Source organism: Benincasa hispida, chromosome 11 (assembly GCF_027475165.1).
Source record: "Benincasa hispida cultivar pf3 chromosome 11, pf3_genome.v1.1, whole genome shotgun sequence".
NCBI lineage: Eukaryota > Viridiplantae > Streptophyta > Magnoliopsida > Cucurbitales > Cucurbitaceae > Benincasa > Benincasa hispida.
Window position 1 is genome coordinate 85,279,911 of NC_143488.1, and position 5,709 is coordinate 85,285,619.

Genomic DNA, 5,709 nt, shown 5'->3' on the forward strand with positions numbered 1-5,709 from the left:
TTCCTCAAGCCAATATCAGACAAACCTCACAACTCCTGGATTCTCACACCGAGAATACCAAGGTAACCAGTGGTGTCCTAACTCAGTTCGTGAATCGAGTGCGACTCCATTGGGTTCGTGGAGGCTGTGTTCGTTGTGTTCAAGCTGTTGGTAGCAGTTTGTTCGTTGCGTTCGAAGATTGTTGTAGATGCTTTATAGACTAATCGAAGGATTCATGAAGAATGGTTCTTCAAAGGTATGCATCCTCTATCCCTTGTATCATCGTTTAGCATGCTGTAATTTCTTATTATGTATGACTTGTTAGTTTCTGTTTAAAGACTGTAATTGTTTGTGTTCAATTGGATTGGAATTTGGAACGATCCTTTCTACTGCTCATGGAAATCCTCGTGTTTGATTTCTTTCAAAAAATCAGTAGCCAGATTGTCTAAGTTAATGAATCCATAGGTAAAACATTCAGTGGGAGGTACGTGGGGTATATGATACTTCACTTAAACCTCTACATGTTTCTCCCTAAAGTTCACACCGTGAGATCTATCCTCAGCCTTGAGGCACCTTAAGAGTGTCCCCTCTAAAGGATGGTGTTTGGGTAGGTCAATACGAAGGTGAATGGAGAGAATTTTCATAGTAAGTGGGAGCGGGACATGTGACAACATATCCCACGGTCTCTCTCATTAGGTTGGATAACCTTTTCGGGCATCGCCTCAAGACACTCTGGGAGTGTCGCCTTAAAGAATGGTAGTTTTACACAACTCTTTATCTAATCTCTTGAAAAGGATAGGGTTGATTTAGTCTTTTGTCCTAATCTGCTCTTTCCCTACTGTGGGCACATTAGGGCGGGACTCTAGGGCCTAAAATGAGGGGTTACACTTATGCAGAATTGTTAAGGTTGTTAACAAATTATGTACCGAAAAATGGTGACTGTTAGAGTCAGTTACAAGAGTTGTTTCTGTCTAATGGTTGAGAATATCTCATCACAGAGAAGGGGCACTTGATCACCCCGACAGTGACTTTTGTCTTGCCTCGTTGGGGCATCATTACAAAATAAATGTCATTTTACTTAGGGTACATTCGAATTATTTTGCTAAAACCTAAAATTGTTATTAAAAGTGGTAGTGCCAATAGACTTATTAAATTTGTTCATGTTTTTCAGCAACTTTAAAAATGGTAACCGCCACTTTAGCTCTATTGTCTGTCAACAAACTGACTGGCGAAAACTACGCTAGTTGAAAAAACACGATTAATACCATACTAATCATCGATGACCTCTGGTTCGTCCTTATAGAGGAGTGTCCTCCTATTCCAAACTGTTGCTCGAAATGTTCGAGAGGCATATGAGAAATGGACACGGGCGAATGAGAAGGCTCGAGCTTACATCTTGGCCAGTTTGAACTATTGGGTTTTATGTCCTAGAACTCATGGTTTGTAAACAATAGAACTTATTCTAAAAGTTCAATAAGGTGTTATAAAATAAACGTTTTGCTTAATAGAAATCCAATAAACCTAAAAGTTCCTTAACTATTGGATGAGTACTTGAACTTTATGTGGAGACATAAAGATGAATCAGGTTAGAGTAAATAGTCAAAATGATCTATTGTATATGAATAAGGTTGGGTACTTTATTCTGGTAACACTATTGGATGCAGCCTACTCTGTAGTTGTTACAAAGAGTATTAAAGTGCTACAAATGAAGTGATCCTAATTCGTTCATGTTGGGATATGAGTAGTGGGGGTGTCCTTGTGCAAAAGGGTTTGTACAAGATCGGACCACGAAATTAGTCACTCTTACTATATAATGTTGTTTACTGTTCAAGACTGACTATTTCAAAGCAATGACCTAGGTAACTTGACCTTGATCCTGAGCTAACTATGAACTTCTGTTTATTTGGAATTATCCTTAGATTTGCATAGGTAAGAGTTGGCTCAACAGCACCGGCTCAATAAACCTCCCATTTCATGGGTAAGACCGAATAGATAGCTAGGGACATAGGTTGCAAGATAGAATTTTCTACCCGCTTTAGGGATAGTAGAGAGGTTGTTCCCTTAAGTGCTAATTTTGGGTCTTGAGCAAGGAGCCCCGCCCTCTCATTGGCCCGAGAGGGATTCAGTTTTGTTGATTGGATAAAAAAAAAACAATTGTTCATTAGGGGATCAGTGGGACTTAAGAAACAAGAGGTAATTTCGAGGGTAAAACAGAGATTTGACCCAGCCGTTATTACGAACAACCTGTGAAAGGTTGACTTACTAATCATGGTTATATCGAGTGGACATAATATATCTACAGTGAGGGGAGTTCAACTATGGGCTTTAGTGGAGTGACCCATTAGTTAACGAATGAAGGTTAGATCGGTTTAATGAGTTTAGTCGATTAATCGTGGATCGTTGGAGCCCATGATCTGTGGTCCACAAGGTCCCCCTACTAGCTCGGAAATGGATTAGTTCTAGAGTAGCGTGATAATTTAATTTGAAACGTTCAAATTAGAATCAAACAGAATTGGAGAATATATATTTAAATATGATTTAAATATATAAAGATGGATTTGTGTAAAATTAATTTAATATTGGATATTAAATTAATTAGAATTATTTAAATTGTTTAAATAATTATTTATTAATTTTATCAGAAAATTAATTTATGAAATTAATTTGTAAAATTAATACATTATGATTTTAGAAATCAAATATGATTTTAAAATCAATTTTGGATTTTGTAAATAAAAAATTACACAAAAGGGGAAAAATGATATTTTTCATATCCATCTTCAAAGTAGATCACAAAGAACCCATTATCTTCAACATTTAATAACTCCAACCATGAGCTGCATCCTATGCAACAAATTTCTTTGCATGATAGTCTGTAATATAATGAAGAGATTGGAGTGAAGTTGAAGTTATTGCAACCGATTGAATTTTTCTGAAAAAAATCGAATAGAAGAAGATATTCTTCATTTGGGTTGTTGTAGTGAACTTTTTCAAAATTACTTTTGATTCCAGCTTATTTTGAGTCCCACAACTCAATATAGAGCACCAAAAGAATAGTAGGGAAGATCTTGTGATGGTTTACACAAAGATTTGGAGGATTTAGCAGCTGGAAATCAAGATTTCAAAGGTTCTTCAAAGGTATGTTCTTGAAACACATTAAATTCTGCTTAAGCATGTTTTTATTGATAACGGGTAGAAATGCACGTTATCATAGTGCTAAGCTTTTAAACAATGCTGGCTTGCGTTGATAAAATATGTTAGATTGCGTATAAAAAGCCTCAAATTCATAATATTGCGGTCACATGCGTTCATCGCATAGGAATAGTTGATTTTTGTATTTCTATGCAGAATATGCATTGATGCAAGGCGAAAATTGCGATCATAAGAAATCATTGGTCGAGCGCAGCATTACCGTAAGGCTTTGCGGTGATTATGTTCGCAAACATTTGCTCAAGAAGGATTGCCGCAACTTGGTGGGCGCAACTTGGTATGCGCATCTGGGTAAAAGGCATAATTAATCGTGATGAGATAGAAAGCTGATGACAGTCGAATCCGAATTAAGTTGACAGTCGCTAATGATAACAAGTACATTCAGCTTTCCGGTGACAAATATTCGGCACATCAGTCAGGGAATTAAACTCATCCCATCTGAGCAATCATAAGAGAGAAGCCGTCTTTACCTCGAAGCTCTATAAATACCAAAGGAATTCTTCAAAAAAGGGGTTCACCAGTTAGAAAATTCATAAGTTAGCTTAGCACGTCTTTGTCCATAGTTTTTCCTTTTTATTTTAAGGCGGAGCAAGAGAAGAGTAAAGACGCCGGAAATTGCTCGAGGAAACTTGAGAGAGAACTTGAGGCGTAGAAGCAGAGAGCGGGCTAACTCTCATGAGAGCAAGATTATCTTTTGAACAGGAGTAGAAAAATAGTGTAAAAGCCTGGGCAGCAAGAGATTGCTACCAGACTCTTTATTCTATCCTTGCATTGTTATTTTGTACTTCATCTTTATATCTATACAATGGAAGTTCTTATTGTACTCTTAGCACGCATGAGTAGTTAAACTAGTCGAATGGGTTGAGAAGAACTAAGCTAACATGACCTAGGAAGTTCATTGCTTGCGATTGTCTTGTTTTATGTTGCGCCCAATACCCCTTTAGAGCTACTCGAGAGAGAGTCTAAAGAAAGAACCTAATGACTCGAGAGAGCTAGGTTAGAATCTAGACTCGAGAGAGCAAGATTAGAATTTCATAAACAAGAGATAGGGACTTAGAGATAAGCTCTGTTTGTCAACCTGCATCGTATGCATCCTAGAGATATGAATGATATTATGTGGTCACCTTATTTGTGTATGCGCCATTTTTTCATCGCATAAATAAGAATAGAGGCTTATGTGTAGGTGCTATAGACTTATCGCATATATCACATGCGTTCTAGCCTTAGAAGCCATGGCATTCACACCGAGAGGTGGTTTACTGTTGCATGTATTGCATGATCGTATAGCATGAACGCATTCTAGGAAGTATTAGTCGAAACTTTTCTCAACTCATTCACCGCATACTCATCGCATCTTCCGTTTATTCAGCTCTTTTCAAACTCTGCCGCATTTGTTTATTTTTCATTACTGCAAACATCAACCTCAACAACTATTGATTTATTTGGTTACCGTAAAATTTCCCTAAAAATTACCACCGCAACCTTTTTTCCCAAGTCCCTAAGTTTGACCCCGGACTTACTAGGAAACTCAGTGGGGTTTACACTTGGATTCCACTGAGAAAACTTGAGTGCTCAACGCAACTCCATCAATGCATTTCATCTATAATTCCACATCATAAAATAAGGCATCACTTATCGATCCTAATTTCTTCCGCTGTGTGCTAGTACCATCCCTACATGAATGATGTCTTGGACAAGAAGTATGAGCCCATGGTCTCTGCTCATGAGATCATGGAGTCCTTACGGGGAATGTTCGGACAACCGTCTGGGCAGTTCAAGATGAAGCTCTTAAGTGCATCTTCAACTCCAAAATGGAAGAGGGTACATTTGTTCGAGAACATGTTCTGAACATGATGGTCCACTTTAATATGGCAGAAATGAATGGGGCTCGCATTGATAAGGACAGCCAAGTTAGTATGATTCTGCACACGTTGTCAGAAAGCTTCCTACACTTTGTCAGCAACGTTATTCTGAACAAAGTTGATTACACCTTTACAACTCTCCTCAACGAGTTGCAGACATTCCAATCCTTATTGAAAATCCAGGAAAAGAAGGTTGGTGAGGAAAATGTTGTTTAATCATCTAACAAGTTCCATCGGGGTTCGACCTTAGGAATTAAGTTTGTACCTCCTACTTCTAACACTAACAAGTGAAAGAAGAAGAAGGGTAGTAAGAGAAAGAGGAAGGCACCGGCTAACCCACAACCTGCTGCTCAGTGAGGTAGGCGACAAGCACTGGTTGAAAAAAGAAAAATGTTTACATGGAAACCAGGATGGGCACTAGAAGTGGAACTGCCCATGCTAGTTAAAGGAGAAGAAGAAGGCTAAGGCCAATGCCAAACAAGGTAAATCTCGCTCTAGAGGATCTCGCTGGTATCGCTCTACAAGATTTCGCTAGCATCACTCTAGAGGATCTCGCTAGCATCGCGCTAGAGGATCTCGCTAGCATCGCTCTAGAGGATCTCGCTAGCATCGCTCAAGGGGATCTCGCTAGCATCGCTCATGATTTACTGATTTTGGA